A 26,651-nucleotide genomic window follows, 5' to 3' on the forward strand; every position below is an offset into this window, starting at 1 on the left:
CTCCACAGCTTTTTCCTTGGCATAATTCCTAAACCCAGGCTGATTTAAATGACCAGTGTTAGGGTTAGGGTTAGGGTTACGCCTAGGTGTAGAGCTTTTTAAACCAGCAAGCTCTGAGTTCCAGGCACACGGCAGCTGCGAAAGGCATCCCAAGGGGAGCACAAAAGTGCCAGAAAATGGCTGCCTCCACACGTTTTCATTGGCTCCATTGCTAAGCCTAGGCTGAATTACCTGCCTCCAGTCTCAGCTAGGGACATGGTTTTTAAACCAGGAAGCCCTGAGCTCCAGGCACACGGCAGCTGTGAAAGGCATCCCAAGGGGAGTACAAAAGTGCAACAACATGGCAGCTTTCACAGCTTTTTCCTTGGCACCATCCCTATACGTAGGCTGATTTATCTGCCTAGGGTTAGGGTCAGGCTTCAGCCTAGGGCTAGGATTTTTTTAACCAGGAAGCCCTGAGTTCCAGGCTTACTGCAGCTGCCAAAGGCATCCCAAGGGGAGGGCAGAAGTGCCACAACTTGGCTGCTTTCACAGCTTTTTCCTTAGGAAGAACCCTAATAGCCGGCTGATTTACCTTCCTAGGGTTACTGTTAGGCTTAGGCCTAGGAGTATTAAAACCAGAAGGCCCTGTGCTCCAGGCACACTGCAGCTGTTCAAGGCATCCCAAGGGGAGCGCAAAAGTGACACAACTTGGCTGCCTCCGCTGCTATTTCAATGAGACCATCCCGAACCATAGGCTGATTTTCCTTCCTAGGGTTGAGGTTTGAGTTACGCCTAGGGTTAGTGTTCTTTTAACCAGAAAGCCCTGAGTTCCAAGAACACATCAGCTGCAAAGGACTAGCCAAGAAGAGCGCAAAAGTACCACAACATGCCTGCCTCCACAGCTTTTTCCTTGGGGACATCCCTAATTCCTGGCTGACTTGCCTTTCTCGTCTTAGGGTTGGCGTTAGGCCTAGGGCTAGGATTTTTAAAATCAGGAAGCCCTGAGTTCCAGGCACACTGGAGCTGTGAAAGGCATCCCAAGGGGAGTGCAAAAGTGCCACAACATGGCTGCTTTCACGGCTTTTTCCTTGGCAAGAAGCCTAACACCAGGCTGATTTCCCTTCCCAGTGTTAGTGTTAGGCTTAGGCCTAGGGCTAGGATTTTTAAAACTAGGAAGCCCTTAGCTCCAGGCACACTGCAGCTGTTCAAGGCATCCCAAGAGGGCCGCAAAAGTGACACAACTTGGCTGCCTCTGCTGCTATTCTCATGAGTCCATCCCGAACCATAGGCTGATTTTCCTTCCTAGGGTTAGGGTTAGAGTTACGCCTAGGCTTAGTGTTTTTTAACCCGAAAGCCCTGAGTTCCCAGGACACAGCAGCTGCGAAGGACTACCCAAGAGGAGCGCAAAAGTGCCACAACATGGCTGCCTCCAGCGCTTTTTCCTTTGGACCATCATGGTCCCTAGGCTGATTTACTTGCCTCCAGTTGCAGCTATGGTCACGCCGAGGGATAGGGTTTTTAAATCAGTAAACCCTGAGCTCCAGACCCAGTGCAGCTGCGAAAGGCTTCCCAAGGGCAGCCAAACATTGCCTCAACATGCTCCCTGCAGTGCTTTTTTCCTTGGGAACATCCCTATACCTAGGCTGATTTATCTGCCTAGGGTTAGGGTTAGGGTTCAGCCTAGGGATAGGATTTTTTAAAACAGGAAGCCCTGAGTTCCAGGGGCCCTGCAGCTGCCAAAGGCATCCCAAGGGGAAAGCAAATGTACCACAACTTGGCTGTGTCCAGAGCTTTTTCCTTGGGACCATCCCGAAACGAAGGCTGATTTAGAAGCCTCCAGTTAGGGCTAAAGTTGTGTTTTTTTAAACCAGGAAGCCCTGTGCTGCAAGCACACTGCAGAAGTGAAAGACATCCCAAGGGGAGCGCAAAAGTGCCACAACATGGCTGTCTCCACAGCTTTTTCCTTGGCATAATTCCTAAACCCAGGCTGATTTAAATGACCAGTGTTAGGGTTAGGGTTAGGGTTACGCCTAGGTGTAGAGCTTTTTAAACCAGCAAGCTCTGAGCTCCAGGCACACGGCAGCTGCGAAAGGCATCCCAAGGGGAGCACAAAAGTGCCAGAAAATGGCTGCCTCCACACGTTTTCATTGGCTCCATTGCTAAGCCTAGGCTGAATTACCTGCCTCCAGTCTCAGCTAGGGACATGGTTTTTTAAACCAGGAAGCCCTGAGCTCCAGGCACACGGCAGCTGTGAAAGGCATCCCAAGGGGAGTACAAAAGTGCAACAACATGGCAGCTTTCACAGCTTTTTCCTTGGCACCATCCCTATACCTAGGCTGATTTATCTGCCTAGGGTTAGGGTCAGGCTTCAGCCTAGGGCTAGGATTTTTTTAACCAGGAAGCCCTGAGTTCCAGGCTTACTGCAGCTGCCAAAGGCATCCCAAGGGGAGGGCAGAAGTGCCACAACTTGGCTGCTTTCACAGCTTTTTCCTTAGGAAGAACCCTAATAGCCGGCTGATTTACCTTCCTAGGGTTACTGTTAGGCTTAGGCCTAGGAGTATTAAAACCAGAAGGCCCTGTGCTCCAGGCACACTGCAGCTGTTCAAGGCATCCCAAGGGGAGCGCAAAAGTGACACAACTTGGCTGCCTCCGCTGCTATTTCAATGAGACCATCCCGAACCATAGGCTGATTTTCCTTCCTAGGGTTGAGGTTTGAGTTACGCCTAGGGTTAGTGTTCTTTTAACCAGAAAGCCCTGAGTTCCAAGAACACATCATCTGCAAAGGACTAGCCAAGAAGAGCGCAAAAGTACCACAACATGCCTGCCTCCACAGCTTTTTCCTTGGGGACATGCCTAATTCCTGGCTGACTTGCCTTTCTCGTCTTAGGGTTGGCGTTAGGCCTAGGGCTAGGATTTTTAAAATCAGGAAGCCCAGACCTCCAGGCACACTGGAGCTGTGAAAGGCATCCCAAGGGGAGTGCAAAAGTGCCACAACATGGCTGCTTTCACGGCTTTTTCCTTGGCAAGAAGCCTAACACCAGGCTGATTTCCCTTCCCAGTGTTAGTGTTAGGCTTAGGCCTAGGGCTAGGATTTTTAAAACTAGGAAGCCCTTAGCTCCAGGCACACTGCAGCTGTTAAAGGCATCCCAAGAGGGCCGCAAAAGTGACACAACTTGGCTGCCTCTGCTGCTATTCTCATGAGTCCATCCCGAACCATAGGCTGATTTTCCTTCCTAGGGTTAGGGTTAGAGTTACGCCTAGGCTTAGTGTTTTTTAACCCGAAAGCCCTGAGTTCCCAGGACACAGCAGCTGCGAAGGACTACCCAAGAGGAGCGCAAAAGTGCCACAACATGGCTGCCTCCAGCGCTTTTTCCTTTGGACCATCATGGTCCCTAGGCTGATTTACTTGCCTCCAGTTGCAGCTATGGTCACGCCGAGGGATAGGGTTTTTAAATCAGTAAACCCTGAGCTCCAGACCCAGTGCAGCTGCGAAAGGCTTCCCAAGGGCAGCCAAACATTGCCTCAACATGCTCCCTGCAGTGCTTTTTTCCTTGGGAACATCCCTATACCTAGGCTGATTTATCTGCCTAGGGTTAGGGTTAGGGTTCAGCCTAGGGATAGGATTTTTTAAAACAGGAAGCCCTGAGTTCCAGGGGCCCTGCAGCTGCCAAAGGCATCCCAAGGGGAAAGCAAATGTGCCACAACTTGGCTGTGTCCAGAGCTTTTTCCTTGGGACCATCCCGAAACGAAGGCTGATTTAGAAGCCTCCAGTTAGGGCTAAAGTTGTGGTTTTTTAAACCAGGAAGCCCTGTGCTGCAAGCACACTGCAGCAGTGAAAGGCATCCCAAGGGGAGCGCAAAAGTGCCACAACATGGCTGTCTCCACAGCTTTTTCCTTGGCATAATTCCTAAACCCAGGCTGATTTAAATGACCAGTGTTAGGGTTAGGGTTAGGGTTACGCCTAGGTGTAGAGCTTTTTAAACCAGCAAGCTCTGAGCTCCAGGCACACGGCAGCTGCGAAAGGCATCCCAAGGGGAGCACAAAAGTGCCAGAAAATGGCTGCCTCCACACGTTTTCATTGGCTCCATTGCTAAGCCTAGGCTGAATTACCTGCCTCCAGTCTCAGCTAGGGACATGGTTTTTTAAACCAGGAAGCCCTGAGCTCCAGGCACATGGCAGCTGTGAAAGGCATCCCAAGGGGAGTACAAAAGTGCAACAACATGGCAGCTTTCACAGCTTATTCCTTGGCACCATCCCTATACGTAGGCTGATTTATCTGCCTAGGGTTAGGGTCAGGCTTCAGCCTAGGGCTAGGATTTTTTTAACCAGGAAGCCCTGAGTTCCAGGCTTACTGCAGCTGCCAAAGGCATCCCAAGGGGAGGGCAGAAGTGCCACAACTTGGCTGCTTTCACAGCTTTTCCCTTAGGAAGAACCCTAATAGCCGGCTGATTTACCTTCCTAGGGTTACTGTTAGGCTTAGTCCTAGGACTTTTAAAACCAGGAAGCCCTGGGCTCCAGGCACACTGCAGCTGCGAAAGGCATCCCAAGGGGAGCGCAAAAGTGACGCAACTTGGCTGCCTCCGCTGCTATTTCCATGAGACAATCCCGAACCATAGGCTGATTTTCCTTCCTAGGGTTGAGGTTTGAGTTACGCCTAGGGTTAGTGTTCTTTTAACCAGAAAGCCCTGAGTTCCAAGAACACAGCAGCTGCAAAGGACTAGCCAAGAAGAGCGCAAAAGTACCACAACATGCCTGCCTCCACATCTTTTTCTTTGGGGACATCCCTAATTCCTGGCTGACTTGCCTTTCTCGTCTTAGGGTTGGCGTTAGGCCTAGGGCTAGGATTTTTAAAATCAGGAAGCCCAGACTTCCAGGCACACTGGAGCTGTGAAAGGCATCCAAAAGGGAGTGCAAAAGTGCCACAACATGGCTGCTTTCACGGCTTTTTCCTTGGCAAGAAGCCTAACACCAGGCTGATTTCCCTTCCCAGTGTTAGTGTTAGGCTTAGGCCTAGGGCTAGGATTTTTAAAACTAGGAAGCCCTTAGCTCCAGGCACACTGCAGCTGTTAAAGGCATCCCAAGAGGGCCGCAAAAGTGACACAACTTGGCTGCCTCTGCTGCTATTCTCATGAGTCCATCCCGAACCATAGGCTGATTTTCCTTCCTAGGGTTAGGGTTAGAGTTACGCCTAGGCTTAGTGTTTTTTAACCCGAAAGCCCTGAGTTCCCAGGACACAGCAGCTGCGAAGGACTACCCAAGAGGAGCGCAAAAGTGCCACAACATGGCTGCCTCCAGCGCTTTTTCCTTTGGACCATCATGGACCCTTGGCTGATTTACTTGCCTCCAGTTGCAGCTATGGTCACGCCGAGGGATAGGGTTTTTAAATCAGTAAACCCTGAGCTCCAGACCCAGTGCAGCTGCGAAAGGCTTCCCAAGGGCAGCCAAACATTGCCTCAACATGCTCCCTGCAGTGCTTTTTTCCTTGGGAACATCCCTATACCTAGGCTGATTTATCTGCCTAGGGTTAGGGTTAGGGTTCAGCCTAGGGATAGGATTTTTTAAAACAGGAAGCCCTGAGTTCCAGGGGCCCTGCAGCTGCCAAAGGCATCCCAAGGGGAAAGCAAATGTGCCACAACTTGGCTGTGTCCAGAGCTTTTTCCTTGGGACCATCCCGAAACGAAGGCTGATTTAGAAGCCTCCAGTTAGGGCTAAAGTTGTGGTTTTTTAAACCAGGAAGCCCTGTGCTGCAAGCACACTGCAGCAGTGAAAGGCATCCCAAGGGGAGCGCAAAAGTGCCACAACATGGCTGTCTCCACAGCTTTTTCCTTGGCATAATTCCTAAACCCAGGCTGACTTAAATGACCAGTGTTAGGGTTAGGGTTAGGGTTACGCCTAGGTGTAGAGCTTTTTAAACCAGCAAGCTCTGAGCTCCAGGCACACGGCAGCTGCGAAAGGCATTCCAAGGGGAGCACAAAAGTGCCAGAAAATGGCTGCCTCCACACGTTTTCATTGGCTCCATTGCTAAGCCTAGGCTGAATTACCTGCCTCCAGTCTCAGCTAGGGACATGGTTTTTTAAACCAGGAAGCCCTGAGCTCCAGGCACACGGCAGCTGTGAAAGGCATCCCAAGGGGAGTACAAAAGTGCAACAACATGGCAGCTTTCACAGCTTATTCCTTGGCACCATCCCTATACGTAGGCTGATTTATCTGCCTAGGGTTAGGGTCAGGCTTCAGCCTAGGGCTAGGATTTTTTTAACCAGGAAGCCCTGAGTTCCAGGCTTACTGCAGCTGCCAAAGGCATCCCAAGGGGAGGGCAGAAGTGCCACAACTTGGCTGCTTTCACAGCTTTTTCCTTAGGAAGAACCCTAATAGCCGGCTGATTTACCTTCCTAGGGTTTCTGTTAGGCTTAGGCCTAGGATTTTTAAAACCAGGAAGCCCTGGGCTCCAGGCACACTGCAGCTGTTCAAGGCATCCCAAGGGGAGCGCAAAAGTGACACAACTTGGCTGCCTCCGCTGCTATTTCCATGAGACCATCCCGAACCATAGGCTGATTTTCCTTCCTAGGGTTGAGGTTTGAGTTACGCCTAGGGTTAGTGTTCTTTTAACCAGAAAGCCCTGAGTTCCAAGAACACATCAGCTGCAAAGGACTAGCCAAGAAGAGCGCAAAAGTACCACAACATGCCTGCCTCCACAGCTTTTTCCTTGGGGACATGCCTAATTCCTGGCTGACTTGCCTTTCTCGTCTTAGGGTTGGCGTTAGGCCTAGGGCTAGGATTTTTAAAATCAGGAAGCCCAGACCTCCAGGCACACTGGAGCTGTGAAAGGCATCCAAAAGGGAGTGCAAAAGTGCCACAACATGGCTGCTTTCACGGCTTTTTCCTTGGCAAGAAGCCTAACACCAGGCTGATTTCCCTTCCCAGTGTTAGTGTTAGGCTTAGGCCTAGGGCTAGGATTTTTAAAACTAGGAAGCCCTTAGCTCCAGGCACACTGCAGCTGTTAAAGGCATCCCAAGAGGGCCGCAAAAGTGACACAACTTGGCTGCCTCTGCTGCTATTCTCATGAGTCCATCCCGAACCATAGGCTGATTTTCCTTCCTAGGGTTAGGGTTAGAGTTACGCCTAGGCTTAGTGTTTTTTAACCCGAAAGCCCTGAGTTCCCAGGACACAGCAGCTGCGAAGGACTACCCAAGAGGAGCGCAAAAGTGCCACAACATGGCTGCCTCCAGCGCTTTTTCCTTTGGACCATCATGGTCCCTAGGCTGATTTACTTGCCTCCAGTTGCAGCTATGGTCACGCCGAGGGATAGGGTTTTTAAATCAGTAAACCCTGAGCTCCAGACCCAGTGCAGCTGCGAAAGGCTTCCCAAGGGCAGCCAAACATTGCCTCAACATGCTCCCTGCAGTGCTTTTTTCCTTGGGAACATCCCTATACCTAGGCTGATTTATCTGCCTAGGGTTAGGGTTAGGGTTCAGCCTAGGGATAGGATTTTTTAAAACAGGAAGCCCTGAGTTCCAGGGGCCCTGCAGCTGCCAAAGGCATCCCAAGGGGAAAGCAAATGTGCCACAACTTGGCTGTGTCCAGAGCTTTTTCCTTGGGACCATCCCGAAACGAAGGCTGATTTAGAAGCCTCCAGTTAGGGCTAAAGTTGTGGTTTTTTAAACCAGGAAGCCCTGTGCTGCAAGCACACTGCAGCAGTGAAAGGCATCCCAAGGGGAGCGCAAAAGTGCCACAACATGGCTGTCTCCACAGCTTTTTCCTTGGCATAATTCCTAAACCCAGGCTGATTTAAATGACCAGTGTTAGGGTTAGGGTTAGGGTTACGCCTAGGTGTAGAGCTTTTTAAACCAGCAAGCTCTGAGCTCCAGGCACACGGCAGCTGCGAAAGGCATTCCAAGGGGAGCACAAAAGTGCCAGAAAATGGCTGCCTCCACACGTTTTCATTGGCTCCATTGCTAAGCCTAGGCTGAATTACCTGCCTCCAGTCTCAGCTAGGGACATGGTTTTTTAAACCAGGAAGCCCTGAGCTCCAGGCACACGGCAGCTGTGAAAGGCATCCCAAGGGGAGTACAAAAGTGCAACAACATGGCAGCTTTCACAGCTTTTTCCTTGGCACCATCCCTATACCTAGGCTGATTTATCTGCCTAGGGTTAGGGTCAGGCTTCAGCCTAGGGCTAGGATTTTTTTAACCAGGAAGCCCTGAGTTCCAGGCTTACTGCAGCTGCCAAAGGCATCCCAAGGGGAGGGCAGAAGTGCCACAACTTGGCTGCTTTCACAGCTTTTTCCTTAGGAAGAACCCTAATAGCCGGCTGATTTACCTTCCTAGGGTTACTGTTAGGCTTAGACCTAGGACTTTTAAAACCAGGAAGCCCTGGGCTCCAGGCACACTGCAGCTGCGAAAGGCATCCCAAGGGGAGCGCAAAAGTGACGCAACTTGGCTGCCTCCGCTGCTATTTCCATGAGACGATCCCGAACCATAGGCTGATTTTCCTTCCTAGGGTTGAGGTTTGAGTTACGCCTAGGGTTAGTGTTCTTTTAACCAGAAAGCCCTGAGTTCCAAGAACACAGCAGCTGCAAAGGACTAGCCAAGAAGAGCGCAAAAGTACCACAACATGCCTGCCTCCACAGCTTTTTCCTTGGGGACATCCCTAATTCCTGGCTGACTTGCCTTTCTCGTCTTAGGGTTGGCGTTAGGCCTAGGGCTAGGATTTTTAAAATCAGGAAGCCCAGACTTCCAGGCACACTGGAGCTGTGAAAGGCATCCAAAAGGGAGTGCAAAAGTGCCACAACATGGCTGCTTTCACGGCTTTTTCCTTGGCAAGAAGCCTAACACCAGGCTGATTTCCCTTCCCAGTGTTAGTGTTAGGCTTAGGCCTAGGGCTAGGATTTTTAAAACTAGGAAGCCCTTAGCTCCAGGCACACTGCAGCTGTTAAAGGCATCCCAAGAGAGCCGCAAAAGTGACACAACTTGGCTGCCTCTGCTGCTATTCTCATGAGTCCATCCCGAACCATAGGCTGATTTTCCTTCCTAGGGTTAGGGTTAGAGTTACGCCTAGGCTTAGTGTTTTTTAACCCGAAAGCCCTGAGTTCCCAGGACACAGCAGCTGCGAAGGACTACCCAAGAGGAGCGCAAAAGTGCCACAACATGGCTGCCTCCAGCGCTTTTTCCTTTGGACCATCATGGACCCTTGGCTGATTTACTTGCCTCCAGTTGCAGCTATGGTCACGCCGAGGGATAGGGTTTTTAAATCAGTAAACCCTGAGCTCCAGACCCAGTGCAGCTGCGAAAGGCTTCCCAAGGGCAGCCAAACATTGCCTCAACATGCTCCCTGCAGTGCTTTTTTCCTTGGGAACATCCCTATACCTAGGCTGATTTATCTGCCTAGGGTTAGGGTTAGGGTTCAGCCTAGGGATAGGATTTTTTAAAACAGGAAGCCCTGAGTTCCAGGGGCCCTGCAGCTGCCAAAGGCATCCCAAGGGGAAAGCAAATGTGCCACAACTTGGCTGTGTCCAGAGCTTTTTCCTTGGGACCATCCCGAAACGAAGGCTGATTTAGAAGCCTCCAGTTAGGGCTAAAGTTGTGGTTTTTTAAACCAGGAAGCCCTGTGCTGCAAGCACACTGCAGCAGTGAAAGGCATCCCAAGGGGAGCGCAAAAGTGCCACAACATGGCTGTCTCCACAGCTTTTTCCTTGGCATAATTCCTAAACCCAGGCTGACTTAAATGACCAGTGTTAGGGTTAGGGTTAGGGTTACGCCTAGGTGTAGAGCTTTTTAAACCAGCAAGCTCTGAGCTCCAGGCACACGGCAGCTGCGAAAGGCATCCCAAGGGGAGCACAAAAGTGCCAGAAAATGGCTGCCTCCACACGTTTTCATTGGCTCCATTGCTAAGCCTAGGCTGAATTACCTGCCTCCAGTCTCAGCTAGGGACATGGTTTTTTAAACCAGGAAGCCCTGAGCTCCAGGCACACGGCAGCTGTGAAAGGCATCCCAAGGGGAGTACAAAAGTGCAACAACATGGCAGCTTTCACAGCTTTTTCCTTGGCACCATCCCTATACGTAGGCTGATTTATCTGCCTAGGGTTAGGGTCAGGCTTCAGCCTAGAGCTAGGATTTTTTTAACCAGGAAGCCCTGAGTTCCAGGCTTACTGCAGCTGCCAAAGGCATCCCAAGGGGAGCGCAGAAGTGCCACAACTTGGCTGCTTTCACAGCTTTTTCCTTAGGAAGAACCCTAATAGCCGGCTGATTTACCTTCCTAGGGTTACTGTTAGGCTTAGGCCTAGGACTTTTAAAACCAGGAAGCCCTGGGCTCCAGGCACACTGCAGCTGCGAAAGGCATCCCAAGGGGAGCGCAAAAGTGACGCAACTTGGCTGCCTCCGCTGCTATTTCCATGAGACGATCCCGAACCATAGGCTGATTTTCCTTCCTAGGGTTGAGGTTTGAGTTACGCCTAGGGTTAGTGTTCTTTTAACCAGAAAGCCCTGAGTTCCAAGAACACAGCAGCTGCGAAGGACTAGCCAAGAAGAGCGCAAAAGTACCACAACATGCCTGCCTCCACAGCTTTTTCCTTGGGGACATCCCTAATTCCTGGCTGACTTGCCTTTCTCGTCTTAGGGTTGGCGTTAGTCCTAGGGCTAGGATTTTTAAAATCAGGAAGCCCAGACTTCCAGGCACACTGGAGCTGTGAAAGGCATCCAAAAGGGAGTGCAAAAGTGCCACAACATGGCTGCTTTCACGGCTTTTTCCTTGGCAAGAAGCCTAACACCAGGCTGATTTCCCTTCCCAGTGTTAGTGTTAGGCTTAGGCCTAGGGCTAGGATTTTTAAAACTAGGAAGCCCTTAGCTCCAGGCACACTGCAGCTGTTAAAGGCATCCCAAGAGGGCCGCAAAAGTGACACAACTTGGCTGCCTCTGCTGCTATTCTCATGAGTCCATCCCGAACCATAGGCTGATTTTCCTTCCTAGGGTTAGGGTTAGAGTTACGCCTAGGCTTAGTGTTTTTTAACCCGAAAGCCCTGAGTTCCAAGGACACAGCAGCTGCGAAGGACTACCCAAGAGGAGCGCAAAAGTGCCACAACATGGCTGCCTCCAGCGCTTTTTCCTTTGGACCATCATGGTCCCTAGGCTGATTTACTTGCCTCCAGTTGCAGCTATGGTCACGCCGAGGGATAGGGTTTTTAAATCAGTAAACCCTGAGCTCCAGACCCAGTGCAGCTGCGAAAGGCTTCCCAAGGGCAGCCAAACATTGCCTCAACATGCTCCCTGCAGTGCTTTTTTCCTTGGGAACATCCCTATACCTAGGCTGATTTATCTGCCTAGGGTTAGGGTTAGGGTTCAGCCTAGGGATAGGATTTTTTAAAACAGGAAGCCCTGAGTTCCAGGGGCCCTGCAGCTGCCAAAGGCATCCCAAGGGGAAAGCAAATGTGCCACAACTTGGCTGTGTCCAGAGCTTTTTCCTTGGGACCATCCCGAAACGAAGGCTGATTTAGAAGCCTCCAGTTAGGGCTAAAGTTGTGGTTTTTTAAACCAGGAAGCCCTGTGCTGCAAGCACACTGCAGCAGTGAAAGGCATCCCAAGGGGAGCGCAAAAGTGCCACAACATGGCTGTCTCCACAGCTTTTTCCTTGGCATAATTCCTAAACCCAGGCTGATTTAAATGACCAGTGTTAGGGTTAGGGTTAGGGTTACGCCTAGGTGTAGAGCTTTTTAAACCAGCAAGCTCTGAGCTCCAGGCACACGGCAGCTGCGAAAGGCATCCCAAGGGGAGCACAAAAGTGCCAGAAAATGGCTGCCTCCACACGTTTTCATTGGCTCCATTGCTAAGCCTAGGCTGAATTACCTGCCTCCAGTCTCAGCTAGGGACATGGTTTTTTAAACCAGGAAGCCCTGAGCTCCAGGCACACGGCAGCTGTGAAAGGCATCCCAAGGGGAGTACAAAAGTGCAACAACATGGCAGCTTTCACAGCTTATTCCTTGGCACCATCCCTATACGTAGGCTGATTTATCTGCCTAGGGTTAGGGTCAGGCTTCAGCCTAGGGCTAGGATTTTTTTAACCAGGAAGCCCTGAGTTCCAGGCTTACTGCAGCTGCCAAAGGCATCCCAAGGGGAGCGCAGAAGTGCCACAACTTGGCTGCTTTCACAGCTTTTTCCTTAGGAAGAACCCTAATAGCCGGCTGATTTACCTTCCTAGGGTTACTGTTAGGCTTAGACCTAGGACTTTTAAAACCAGGAAGCCCTGGGCTCCAGGCACACTGCAGCTGCGAAAGGCATCCCAAGGGGAGCGCAAAAGTGACGCAACTTGGCTGCCTCCGCTGCTATTTCCATGAGACGATCCCGAACCATAGGCTGATTTTCCTTCCTAGGGTTGAGGTTTGAGTTACGCCTAGGGTTAGTGTTCTTTTAACCAGAAAGCCCTGAGTTCCAAGAACACAGCAGCTGCGAAGGACTAGCCAAGAAGAGCGCAAAAGTACCACAACATGCCTGCCTCCACAGCTTTTTCCTTGGGGACATCCCTAATTCCTGGCTGACTTGCCTTTCTCGTCTTAGGGTTGGCGTTAGTCCTAGGGCTAGGATTTTTAAAATCAGGAAGCCCAGACTTCCAGGCACACTGGAGCTGTGAAAGGCATCCAAAAGGGAGTGCAAAAGTGCCACAACATGGCTGCTTTCACGGCTTTTTCCTTGGCAAGAAGCCTAACACCAGGCTGATTTCCCTTCCCAGTGTTAGTGTTAGGCTTAGGCCTAGGGCTAGGATTTTTAAAACTAGGAAGCCCTTAGCTCCAGGCACACTGCAGCTGTTCAAGGCATCCCAAGAGGGCCGCAAAAGTGACACAACTTGGCTGCCTCTGCTGCTATTCTCATGAGTCCATCCCGAACCATAGGCTGATTTTCCTTCCTAGGGTTAGGGTTAGAGTTACGCCTAGGCTTAGTGTTTTTTAACCCGAAAGCCCTGAGTTCCAAGGACACAGCAGCTGCGAAGGACTACCCAAGAGGAGCGCAAAAGTGCCACAACATGGCTGCCTCCAGCGCTTTTTCCTTTGGACCATCATGGTCCCTAGGCTGATTTACTTGCCTCCAGTTGCAGCTATGGTCACGCCGAGGGATAGGGTTTTTAAATCAGTAAACCCTGAGCTCCAGACCCAGTGCAGCTGCGAAATGCTTCCCAAGGGCAGCCAAACATTGCCTCAACATGCTCCCTGCAGTGCTTTTTTCCTTGGGAACATCCCTATACCTAGGCTGATTTATCTGCCTAGGGTTAGGGTTAGGGTTCAGCCTAGGGATAGGATTTTTTAAAACAGGAAGCCCTGAGTTCCAGGGGCCCTGCAGCTGCCAAAGGCATCCCAAGGGGAAAGCAAATGTGCCACAACTTGGCTGTGTCCAGAGCTTTTTCCTTGGGACCATCCCGAAACGAAGGCTGATTTAGAAGCCTCCAGTTAGGGCTAAAGTTGTGGTTTTTTAAACCAGGAAGCCCTGTGCTGCAAGCACACTGCAGCAGTGAAAGGCATCCCAAGGGGAGCGCAAAAGTGCCACAACATGGCTGTCTCCACAGCTTTTTCCTTGGCATAATTCCTAAACCCAGGCTGATTTAAATGACCAGTGTTAGGGTTAGGGTTAGGGTTACGCCTAGGTGTAGAGCTTTTTAAACCAGCAAGCTCTGAGCTCCAGGCACACGGCAGCTGCGAAAGGCATCCCAAGGGGAGCACAAAAGTGCCAGAAAATGGCTGCCTCCACACGTTTTCATTGGCTCCATTGCTAAGCCTAGGCTGAATTACCTGCCTCCAGTCTCAGCTAGGGACATGGTTTTTTAAACCAGGAAGCCCTGAGCTCCAGGCACACGGCAGCTGTGAAAGGCATCCCAAGGGGAGTACAAAAGTGCAACAACATGGCAGCTTTCACAGCTTTTTCCTTGGCACCATCCCTATACGTAGGCTGATTTATCTGCCTAGGGTTAGGGTCAGGCTTCAGCCTAGGGCTAGGATTTTTTTAACCAGGAAGCCCTGAGTTCCAGGCTTACTGCAGCTGCCAAAGGCATCCCAAGGGGAGGGCAGAAGTGCCACAACTTGGCTGCTTTCACAGCTTTTTCCTTAGGAAGAACCCTAATAGCCGGCTGATTTACCTTCCTAGGGTTACTGTTAGGCTTAGGCCTAGGAGTATTAAAACCAGAAGGCCCTGTGCTCCAGGCACACTGCAGCTGTTCAAGGCATCCCAAGGGGAGCGCAAAAGTGACACAACTTGGCTGCCTCCGCTGCTATTTCCATGAGACCATCCCGAACCATAGGCTGATTTTCCTTCCTATGGTTGAGGTTTGAGTTACGCCTAGGGTTAGTGTTCTTTTAACCAGAAAGCCCTGAGTTCCAAGAACACATCAGCTGCAAAGGACTAGCCAAGAAGAGCGCAAAAGTACCACAACATGCCTGCCTCCACAGCTTTTTCCTTGGGGACATGCCTAATTCCTGGCTGACTTGCCTTTCTCGTCTTAGGGTTGGCGTTAGGCCTAGGGCTAGGATTTTTAAAATCAGGAAGCCCTTAGCTCCAGGCACACTGGAGCTGTGAAAGGCATCCCAAGGGGAGTGCAAAAGTGCCACAACATGGCTGCTTTCACGGCTTTTTCCTTGGCAAGAAGCCTAACACCAGGCTGATTTCCCTTCCCAGTGTTAGTGTTAGGCTTAGGCCTAGGGCTAGGATTTTTAAAACTAGGAAGCCCTTAGCTCCAGGCACACTGCAGCTGTTCAAGGCATCCCAAGAGGGCCGCAAAAGTGACACAACTTGGCTGCCTCTGCTGCTATTCTCATGAGTCCATCCCGAACCATAGGCTGATTTTCCTTCCTAGGGTTAGGGTTAGAGTTACGCCTAGGCTTAGTGTTTTTTAACCCGAAAGCCCTGAGTTCCCAGGACACAGCAGCTGCGAAGGACTACCCAAGAGGAGCGCAAAAGTGCCACAACATGGCTGCCTCCAGCGCTTTTTCCTTTGGACCATCATGGTCCCTAGGCTGATTTACTTGCCTCCAGTTGCAGCTATGGTCACGCCGAGGGATAGGGTTTTTAAATCAGTAAACCCTGAGCTCCAGACCCAGTGCAGCTGCGAAAGGCTTCCCAAGGGCAGCCAAACATTGCCTCAACATGCTCCCTGCAGTGCTTTTTTCCTTGGGAACATCCCTATACCTAGGCTGATTTATCTGCCTAGGGTTAGGGTTAGGGTTCAGCCTAGGGATAGGATTTTTTAAAACAGGAAGCCCTGAGTTCCAGGGGCCCTGCAGCTGCCAAAGGCATCCCAAGGGGAAAGCAAATGTACCACAACTTGGCTGTGTCCAGAGCTTTTTCCTTGGGACCATCCCGAAACGAAGGCTGATTTAGAAGCCTCCAGTTAGGGCTAAAGTTGTGGTTTTTTAAACCAGGAAGCCCTGTGCTGCAAGCACACTGCAGAAGTGAAAGACATCCCAAGGGGAGCGCAAAAGTGCCACAACATGGCTGTCTCCACAGCTTTTTCCTTGGCATAATTCCTAAACCCAGGCTGATTTAAATGACCAGTGTTAGGGTTAGGGTTAGGGTTACGCCTAGGTGTAGAGCTTTTTAAACCAGCAAGCTCTGAGTTCCAGGCACACGGCAGCTGCGAAAGGCATCCCAAGGGGAGCACAAAAGTGCCAGAAAATGGCTGCCTCCACACGTTTTCATTGGCTCCATTGCTAAGCCTAGGCTGAATTACCTGCCTCCAGTCTCAGCTAGGGACATGGTTTTTTAAACCAGGAAGCCCTGAGCTCCAGGCACACGGCAGCTGTGAAAGGCATCCCAAGGGGAGTACAAAAGTGCAACAACATGGCAGCTTTCACAGCTTTTTCCTTGGCACCATCCCTATACGTAGGCTGATTTATCTGCCTAGGGTTAGGGTCAGGCTTCAGCCTAGGGCTAGGATTTTTTTAACCAGGAAGCCCTGAGTTCCAGGCTTACTGCAGCTGCCAAAGGCATCCCAAGGGGAGGGCAGAAGTGCCACAACTTGGCTGCTTTCACAGCTTTTTCCTTAGGAAGAACCCTAATAGCCGGCTGATTTACCTTCCTAGGGTTACTGTTAGGCTTAGGCCTAGGAGTATTAAAACCAGAAGGCCCTGTGCTCCAGGCACACTGCAGCTGTTCAAGGCATCCCAAGGGGAGCGCAAAAGTGACACAACTTGGCTGCCTCCGCTGCTATTTCCATGAGACCATCCCGAACCATAGGCTGATTTTCCTTCCTATGGTTGAGGTTTGAGTTACGCCTAGGGTTAGTGTTCTTTTAACCAGAAAGCCCTGAGTTCCAAGAACACATCAGCTGCAAAGGACTAGCCAAGAAGAGCGCAAAAGTACCACAACATGCCTGCCTCCACAGCTTTTTCCTTGGGGACATGCCTAATTCCTGGCTGACTTGCCTTTCTCGTCTTAGGGTTGGCGTTAGGCCTAGGGCTAGGATTTTTAAAATCAGGAAGCCCTTAGCTCCAGGCACACTGGAGCTGTGAAAGGCATCCCAAGGGGAGTGCAAAAGTGCCACAACATGGCTGCTTTCACGGCTTTTTCCTTGGCAAGAAGCCTAACACCAGGCTGATTTCCCTTCCCAGTGTTAGTGTTAGGCTTAGGCCTAGGGCTAGGATTTTTAAAACTAGGAAGCCCTTAGCTCCAGGCACACTGCAGCTGTTCAAGGCATCCCAAGAGGGCCGCAAAAATGACACAACTTGGCTGCCTCTGCTGCTATTCTCATGAGTCCATCCCGAACCATAGGCTGATTTTCCTTCCTAGGGTTAGGGTTAGAGTTACGCCTAGGCTTAGTGTTTTTTAACCCGAAAGCCCTGAGTTCCCAGGACACAGCAGCTGCGAAGGACTACCCAAGAGGAGCGCAAAAGTGCCACAACATGGCTGCCTCCAGCGCTTTTTCCTTTGGACCATCATGGTCCCTAGGCTGATTTACTTGCCTCCAGTTGCAGCTATGGTCACGCCGAGGGATAGGGTTTTTAAATCAGTAAACCCTGAGCTCCAGACCCAGTGCAGCTGCGAAAGGCTTCCCAAGGGCAGCCAAACATTGCCTCAACATGCTCCCTGCAGTGCTTTTTTCCTTGGGAACATCCCTATACCTAGGCTGATTTATCTGCCTAGGGTTAGGGTTAGGGTTCAGCCTAGGGATAGGATTTTTTAAAACAGGAAGCCCTGAGTTCCAGGGGCCCTGCAGCTGCCAAAGGCATCCCAAGGGGAAAGCAAATGTACCACAACTTGGCTGTGTCCAGAGCTTTTTCCTTGGGACCATCCCGAAACGAAGGCTGATTTAGAAGCCTCCAGTTAGGGCTAAAGTTGTGGTTTTTTAAACCAGGAAGCCCTGTGCTGCAAGCACACTGCAGAAGTGAAAGACATCCCAAGGGGAGCGCAAAAGTGCCACAACATGGCTGTCTCCACAGCTTTTTCCTTGGCATAATTCCTAAACCCAGGCTGATTTAAATGACCAGTGTTAGGGTTAGGGTTAGGGTTACGCCTAGGTGTAGAGCTTTTTAAACCAGCAAGCTCTGAGTTCCAGGCACACGGCAGCTGCGAAAGGCATCCCAAGGGGAGCACAAAAGTGCCAGAAAATGGCTGCCTCCACACGTTTTCATTGGCTCCATTGCTAAGCCTAGGCTGAATTACCTGCCTCCAGTCTCAGCTAGGGACATGGTTTTTTAAACCAGGAAGCCCTGAGCTCCAGGCACACGGCAGCTGTGAAAGGCATCCCAAGGGGAGTACAAAAGTGCAACAACATGGCAGCTTTCACAGCTTTTTCCTTGGCACCATCCCTATACGTAGGCTGATTTATCTGCCTAGGGTTAGGGTCAGGCTTCAGCCTAGGGCTAGGATTTTTTTAACCAGGAAGCCCTGAGTTCCAGGCTTACTGCAGCTGCCAAAGGCATCCCAAGGGGAGGGCAGAAGTGCCACAACTTGGCTGCTTTCACAGCTTTTTCCTTAGGAAGAACCCTAATAGCCGGCTGATTTACCTTCCTAGGGTTACTGTTAGGCTTAGGCCTAGGAGTATTAAAACCAGAAGGCCCTGTGCTCCAGGCACACTGCAGCTGTTCAAGGCATCCCAAGGGGAGCGCAAAAGTGACACAACTTGGCTGCCTCCGCTGCTATTTCAATGAGACCATCCCGAACCATAGGCTGATTTTCCTTCCTAGGGTTGAGGTTTGAGTTACGCCTAGGGTTAGTGTTCTTTTAACCAGAAAGCCCTGAGTTCCAAGAACACATCAGCTGCAAAGGACTAGCCAAGAAGAGCGCAAAAGTACCACAACATGCCTGCCTCCACAGCTTTTTCCTTGGGGACATGCCTAATTCCTGGCTGACTTGCCTTTCTCGTCTTAGGGTTGGCGTTAGGCCTAGGGCTAGGATTTTTAAAATCAGGAAGCCCTTAGCTCCAGGCACACTGGAGCTGTGAAAGGCATCCCAAGGGGAGTGCAAAAGTGCCACAACATGGCTGCTTTCACGGCTTTTTCCTTGGCAAGAAGCCTAACACCAGGCTGATTTCCCTTCCCAGTGTTAGTGTTAGGCTTAGGCCTAGGGCTAGGATTTTTAAAACTAGGAAGCCCTTAGCTCCAGGCACACTGCAGCTGTTCAAGGCATCCCAAGAGGGCCGCAAAAATGACACAACTTGGCTGCCTCTGCTGCTATTCTCATGAGTCCATCCCGAACCATAGGCTGATTTTCCTTCCTAGGGTTAGGGTTAGAGTTACGCCTAGGCTTAGTGTTTTTTAACCCGAAAGCCCTGAGTTCCCAGGACACAGCAGCTGCGAAGGACTACCCAAGAGGAGCGCAAAAGTGCCACAACATGGCTGCCTCCAGCGCTTTTTCCTTTGGACCATCATGGTCCCTAGGCTGATTTACTTGCCTCCAGTTGCAGCTATGGTCACGCCGAGGGATAGGGTTTTTAAATCAGTAAACCCTGAGCTCCAGACCCAGTGCAGCTGCGAAAGGCTTCCCAAGGGCAGCCAAACATTGCCTCAACATGCTCCCTGCAGTGCTTTTTTCCTTGGGAACATCCCTATACCTAGGCTGATTTATCTGCCTAGGGTTAGGGTTAGGGTTCAGCCTAGGGATAGGATTTTTTAAAACAGGAAGCCCTGAGTTCCAGGGGCCCTGCAGCTGCCAAAGGCATCCCAAGGGGAAAGCAAATGTACCACAACTTGGCTGTGTCCAGAGCTTTTTCCTTGGGACCATCCCGAAACGAAGGCTGATTTAGAAGCCTCCAGTTAGGGCTAAAGTTGTGGTTTTTTAAACCAGGAAGCCCTGTGCTGCAAGCACACTGCAGAAGTGAAAGACATCCCAAGGGGAGCGCAAAAGTGCCACAACATGGCTGTCTCCACAGCTTTTTCCTTGGCATAATTCCTAAACCCAGGCTGATTTAAATGACCAGTGTTAGGGTTAGGGTTAGGGTTACGCCTAGGTGTAGAGCTTTTTAAACCAGCAAGCTCTGAGCTCCAGGCACACGGCAGCTGCGAAAGGCATCCCAAGGGGAGCACAAAAGTGCCAGAAAATGGCTGCCTCCACACGTTTTCATTGGCTCCATTGCTAAGCCTAGGCTGAATTACCTGCCTCCAGTCTCAGCTAGGGACATGGTTTTTTAAACCAGGAAGCCCTGAGCTCCAGGCACACGGCAGCTGTGAAAGGCATCCCAAGGGGAGTACAAAAGTGCAACAACATGGCAGCTTTCACAGCTTTTTCCTTGGCACCATCCCTATACGTAGGCTGATTTATCTGCCTAGGGTTAGGGTCAGGCTTCAGCCTAGGGCTAGGATTTTTTTAACCAGGAAGCCCTGAGTTCCAGGCTTACTGCAGCTGCCAAAGGCATCCCAAGGGGAGGGCAGAAGTGCCACAACTTGGCTGCTTTCACAGCTTTTTCCTTAGGAAGAACCCTAATAGCCGGCTGATTTACCTTCCTAGGGTTACTGTTAGGCTTAGGCCTAGGAGTATTAAAACCAGAAGGCCCTGTGCTCCAGGCACACTGCAGCTGTTCAAGGCATCCCAAGGGGAGCGCAAAAGTGACACAACTTGGCTGCCTCCGCTGCTATTTCCATGAGACCATCCCGAACCATAGGCTGATTTTCCTTCCTAGGGTTGAGGTTTGAGTTACGCCTAGGGTTAGTGTTCTTTTAACCAGAAAGCCCTGAGTTCCAAGAACACATCAGCTGCAAAGGACTAGCCAAGAAGAGCGCAAAAGTACCACAACATGCCTGCCTCCACAGCTTTTTCCTTGGGGACATGCCTAATTCCTGGCTGACTTGCCTTTCTCGTCTTAGGGTTGGCGTTAGGCCTAGGGCTAGGATTTTTAAAATCAGGAAGCCCAGACCTCCAGGCACACTGGAGCTGTGAAAGGCATCCCAAGGGGAGTGCAAAAGTGCCACAACATGGCTGCTTTCACGGCTTTTTCCTTGGCAAGAAGCCTAACACCAGGCTGATTTCCCTTCCCAGTGTTAGTGTTAGGCTTAGGCCTAGGGCTAGGATTTTTAAAACTAGGAAGCCCTTAGCTCCAGGCACACTGCAGCTGTTAAAGGCATCCCAAGAGGGCCGCAAAAGTGACACAACTTGGCTGCCTCTGCTGCTATTCTCATGAGTCCATCCCGAACCATAGGCTGATTTTCCTTCCTAGGGTTAGGGTTAGAGTTACGCCTAGGCTTAGTGTTTTTTAACCCGAAAGCCCTGAGTTCCCAGGACACAGCAGCTGCGAAGGACTACCCAAGAGGAGCGCAAAAGTGCCACAACATGGCTGCCTCCAGCGCTTTTTCCTTTGGACCATCATGGTCCCTAGGCTGATTTACTTGCCTCCAGTTGCAGCTATGGTCACGCCGAGGGATAGGGTTTTTAAATCAGTAAACCCTGAGCTCCAGACCCAGTGCAGCTGCGAAAGGCTTCCCAAGGGCAGCCAAACATTGCCTCAACATGCTCCCTGCAGTGCTTTTTTCCTTGGGAACATCCCTATACCTAGGCTGATTTATCTGCCTAGGGTTAGGGTTAGGGTTCAGCCTAGGGATAGGATTTTTTAAAACAGGAAGCCCTGAGTTCCAGGGGCCCTGCAGCTGCCAAAGGCATCCCAAGGGGAAAGCAAATGTGCCACAACTTGGCTGTGTCCAGAGCTTTTTCCTTGGGACCATCCCGAAACGAAGGCTGATTTAGAAGCCTCCAGTTAGGGCTAAAGTTGTGGTTTTTTAAACCAGGAAGCCCTGTGCTGCAAGCACACTGCAGCAGTGAAAGGCATCCCAAGGGGAGCGCAAAAGTGCCACAACATGGCTGTCTCCACAGCTTTTTCCTTGGCATAATTCCTAAACCCAGGCTGATTTAAATGACCAGTGTTAGGGTTAGGGTTAGGGTTACGCCTAGGTGTAGAGCTTTTTAAACCAGCAAGCTCTGAGCTCCAGGCACACGGCAGCTGCGAAAGGCATCCCAAGGGGAGCACAAAAGTGCCAGAAAATGGCTGCCTCCACACGTTTTCATTGGCTCCATTGCTAAGCCTAGGCTGAATTACCTGCCTCCAGTCTCAGCTAGGGACATGGTTTTTTAAACCAGGAAGCCCTGAGCTCCAGGCACATGGCAGCTGTGAAAGGCATCCCAAGGGGAGTACAAAAGTGCAACAACATGGCAGCTTTCACAGCTTATTCCTTGGCACCATCCCTATACGTAGGCTGATTTATCTGCCTAGGGTTAGGGTCAGGCTTCAGCCTAGGGCTAGGATTTTTTTAACCAGGAAGCCCTGAGTTCCAGGCTTACTGCAGCTGCCAAAGGCATCCCAAGGGGAGGGCAGAAGTGCCACAACTTGGCTGCTTTCACAGCTTTTTCCTTAGGAAGAACCCTAATAGCCGGCTGATTTACCTTCCTAGGGTTACTGTTAGGCTTAGTCCTAGGACTTTTAAAACCAGGAAGCCCTGGGCTCCAGGCACACTGCAGCTGCGAAAGGCATCCCAAGGGGAGCGCAAAAGTGACGCAACTTGGCTGCCTCCGCTGCTATTTCCATGAGACAATCCCGAACCATAGGCTGATTTTCCTTCCTAGGGTTGAGGTTTGAGTTACGCCTAGGGTTAGTGTTCTTTTAACCAGAAAGCCCTGAGTTCCAAGAACACAGCAGCTGCAAAGGACTAGCCAAGAAGAGCGCAAAAGTACCACAACATGCCTGCCTCCACAGCTTTTTCCTTGGGGACATGCCTAATTCCTGGCTGACTTGCCTTTCTCGTCTTAGGGTTGGCGTTAGGCCTAGGGCTAGGATTTTTAAAATCAGGAAGCCCAGACCTCCAGGCACACTGGAGCTGTGAAAGGCATCCAAAAGGGAGTGCAAAAGTGCCACAACATGGCTGCTTTCACGGCTTTTTCCTTGGCAAGAAGCCTAACACCAGGCTGATTTCCCTTCCCAGTGTTAGTGTTAGGCTTAGGCCTAGGGCTAGGATTTTTAAAACTAGGAAGCCCTTAGCTCCAGGCACACTGCAGCTGTTAAAGGCATCCCAAGAGGGCCGCAAAAGTGACACAACTTGGCTGCCTCTGCTGCTATTCTCATGAGTCCATCCCGAACCATAGGCTGATTTTCCTTCCTAGGGTTAGGGTTAGAGTTACGCCTAGGCTTAGTGTTTTTTAACCCGAAAGCCCTGAGTTCCCAGGACACAGCAGCTGCGAAGGACTACCCAAGAGGAGCGCAAAAGTGCCACAACATGGCTGCCTCCAGCGCTTTTTCCTTTGGACCATCATGGTCCCTAGGCTGATTTACTTGCCTCCAGTTGCAGCTATGGTCACGCCGAGGGATAGGGTTTTTAAATCAGTAAACCCTGAGCTCCAGACCCAGTGCAGCTGCGAAAGGCTTCCCAAGGGCAGCCAAACATTGCCTCAACATGCTCCCTGCAGTGCTTTTTTCCTTGGGAACATCCCTATACCTAGGCTGATTTATCTGCCTAGGGTTAGGGTTAGGGTTCAGCCTAGGGATAGGATTTTTTAAAACAGGAAGCCCTGAGTTCCAGGGGCCCTGCAGCTGCCAAAGGCATCCCAAGGGGAAAGCAAATGTGCCACAACTTGGCTGTGTCCAGAGCTTTTTCCTTGGGACCATCCCGAAACGAAGGCTGATTTAGAAGCCTCCAGTTAGGGCTAAAGTTGTGGTTTTTTAAACCAGGAAGCCCTGTGCTGCAAGCACACTGCAGCAGTGAAAGGCATCCCAAGGGGAGCGCAAAAGTGCCACAACATGGCTGTCTCCACAGCTTTTTCCTTGGCATAATTCCTAAACCCAGGCTGATTTAAATGACCAGTGTTAGGGTTAGGGTTAGGGTTACGCCTAGGTGTAGAGCTTTTTAAACCAGCAAGCTCTGAGCTCCAGGCACACGGCAGCTGCGAAAGGCATTCCAAGGGGAGCACAAAAGTGCCAGAAAATGGCTGCCTCCACACGTTTTCATTGGCTCCATTGCTAAGCCTAGGCTGAATTACCTGCCTCCAGTCTCAGCTAGGGACATGGTTTTTTAAACCAGGAAGCCCTGAGCTCCAGGCACACGGCAGCTGTGAAAGGAATCCCAAGGGGAGTACAAAAGTGCAACAACATGGCAGCTTTCACAGCTTTTTCCTTGGCACCATCCCTATACGTAGGCTGATTTATCTGCCTAGGGTTAGGGTCAGGCTTCAGCCTAGGGCTAGGATTTTTTTAACCAGGAAGCCCTGAGTTCCAGGCTTACTGCAGCTGCCAAAGGCATCCCAAGGGGAGCGCAGAAGTGCCACAACTTGGCTGCTTTCACAGCTTTTTCCTTAGGAAGAACCCTAATAGCCGGCTGATTTACCTTCCTAGGGTTACTGTTAGGCTTAGACCTAGGACTTTTAAAACCAGGAAGCCCTGGGCTCCAGGCACACTGCAGCTGCGAAAGGCATCCCAAGGGGAGCGCAAAAGTGACGCAACTTGGCTGCCTCCGCTGCTATTTCCATGAGACGATCCCGAACCATAGGCTGATTTTCCTTCCTAGGGTTGAGGTTTGAGTTACGCCTAGGGTTAGTGTTCTTTTAACCAGAAAGCCCTGAGTTCCAAGAACACAGCAGCTGCAAAGGACTAGCCAAGAAGAGCGCAAAAGTACCACAACATGCCTGCCTCCACAGCTTTTTCCTTGGGGACATGCCTAATTCCTGGCTGACTTGCCTTTCTCGTCTTAGGGTTGGCGTTAGGCCTAGGGCTAGGATTTTTAAAATCAGGAAGCCCAGACTTCCAGGCACACTGGAGCTGTGAAAGGCATCCAAAAGGGAGTGCAAAAGTGCCACAACATGGCTGCTTTCACGGCTTTTTCCTTGGCAAGAAGCCTAACACCAGGCTGATTTCCCTTCCCAGTGTTAGTTTTAGGCTTAGGCCTAGGGCTAGGATTTTTAAAACTAGGAAGCCCTTAGCTCCAGGCACACTGCAGCTGTTCAAGGCATCCCAAGAGGGCCGCAAAAGTGACACAACTTGGCTGCCTCTGCTGCTATTCTCATGAGTCCATCCCGAACCATAGGCTGATTTTCCTTCCTAGGGTTAGGGTTAGAGTTACGCCTAGGCTTAGTGTTTTTTAACCCGAAAGCCCTGAGTTCCCAGGACACAGCAGCTGCGAAGGACTACCCAAGAGGAGCGCAAAAGTGCCACAACATGGCTGCCTCCAGCGCTTTTTCCTTTGGACCATCATGGACCCTTGGCTGATTTACTTGCCTCCAGTTGCAGCTATGGTCACGCCGAGGGATAGGGTTTTTAAATCAGTAAACCCTGAGCTCCAGACCCAGTGCAGCTGCGAAAGGCTTCCCAAGGGCAGCCAAACATTGCCTCAACATGCTCCCTGCAGTGCTTTTTTCCTTGGGAACATCCCTATACCTAGGCTGATTTATCTGCCTAGGGTTAGGGTTAGGGTTCAGCCTAGGGATAGGATTTTTTAAAACAGGAAGCCCTGAGTTCCAGGGGCCCTGCAGCTGCCAAAGGCATCCCAAGGGGAAAGCAAATGTGCCACAACTTGGCTGTGTCCAGAGCTTTTTCCTTGGGACCATCCCGAAACGAAGGCTGATTTAGAAGCCTCCAGTTAGGGCTAAAGTTGTGGTTTTTTAAACCAGGAAGCCCTGTGCTGCAAGCACACTGCAGCAGTGAAAGGCATCCCAAGGGGAGCGCAAAAGTGCCACAACATGGCTGTCTCCACAGCTTTTTCCTTGGCATAATTCCTAAACCCAGGCTGATTTAAATGACCAGTGTTAGGGTTAGGGTTAGGGTTACGCCTAGGTGTAGAGCTTTTTAAACCAGCAAGCTCTGAGCTCCAGGCACACGGCAGCTGCGAAAGGCATCCCAAGGGGAGCACAAAAGTGCCAGAAAATGGCTGCCTCCACACGTTTTCATTGGCTCCATTGCTAAGCCTAGGCTGAATTACCTGCCTCCAGTCTCAGCTAGGGACATGGTTTTTTAAACCAGGAAGCCCTGAGCTCCAGGCACACGGCAGCTGTGAAAGGCATCCCAAGGGGAGTACAAAAGTGCAACAACATGGCAGCTTTCACAGCTTTTTCCTTGGCACCATCCCTATACGTAGGCTGATTTATCTGCCTAGGGTTAGGGTCAGGCTTCAGCCTAGGGCTAGGATTTTTTTAACCAGGAAGCCCTGAGTTCCAGGCTTACTGCAGCTGCCAAAGGCATCCCAAGGGGAGGGCAGAAGTGCCACAACTTGGCTGCTTTCACAGCTTTTTCCTTAGGAAGAACCCTAATAGCCGGCTGATTTACCTTCCTAGGGTTACTGTTAGGCTTAGGCCTAGGAGTATTAAAACCAGAAGGCCCTGTGCTCCAGGCACACTGCAGCTGTTCAAGGCATCCCAAGGGGAGCACAAAAGTGACACAACTTGGCTGCCTCCGCTGCTATTTCCATGAGACCATCCCGAACCATAGGCTGATTTTCCTTCCTAGGGTTGAGGTTTGAGTTACGCCTAGGGTTAGTGTTCTTTTAACCAGAAAGCCCTGAGTTCCAAGAACACAGCAGCTGCGAAGGACTAGCCAAGAAGAGCGCAAAAGTACCACAACATGCCTGCCTCCACAGCTTTTTCCTTGGGGACATGCCTAATTCCTGGCTGACTCACCTTTCTCGTCTTAGGGTTGGCGTTAGGCCTAGGGCTAGGATTTTTAAAATCAGGAAGCCCAGACCTCCAGGCACACTGGAGCTGTGAAAGGCATCCAAAAGGGAGTGCAAATGTGCCACAACATGGCTGCTTTCACGGCTTTTTCCTTGGCAAGAAGCCTAACACCAGGCTGATTTCCCTTCCCAGTGTTAGTGTTAGGCTTAGGCCTAGGGCTAGGATTTTTAAAACTAGGAAGCCCTTAGCTCCAGGCACACTGCAGCTGTTCAAGGCATCCCAAGGGGAGCGCAAAAGTGACACAACTTGGCTGCCTCCGCTGCTATTTCCATGAGACCATCCCGAACCATAGGCTGATTTTCCTTCCTAGGGTTGAGGTTTGAGTTACGCCTAAGGTTAGTGTCCTTTTAACCAGAAAGCCCTGAGTTCCAAGAACACAGCAGCTGCGAAGGACTAGCCAAGAAGAGCGCAAAAGTACCACAACATGCCTGCCTCCACAGCTTTTTCCTTGGGGACATGCCTAATTCCTGGCTGACTTGCCTTTCTCGTCTTAGGGTTGGCGTTATGCCTAGGGCTAGGATTTTTAAAATCAGGAAGCCCAGACCTCCAGGCACACTGGAGCTGTTAAAG

Source organism: Ammospiza caudacuta, chromosome 21 (genome assembly GCF_027887145.1).
Source record: "Ammospiza caudacuta isolate bAmmCau1 chromosome 21, bAmmCau1.pri, whole genome shotgun sequence".
Classification (NCBI taxonomy): domain Eukaryota; kingdom Metazoa; phylum Chordata; class Aves; order Passeriformes; family Passerellidae; genus Ammospiza; species Ammospiza caudacuta.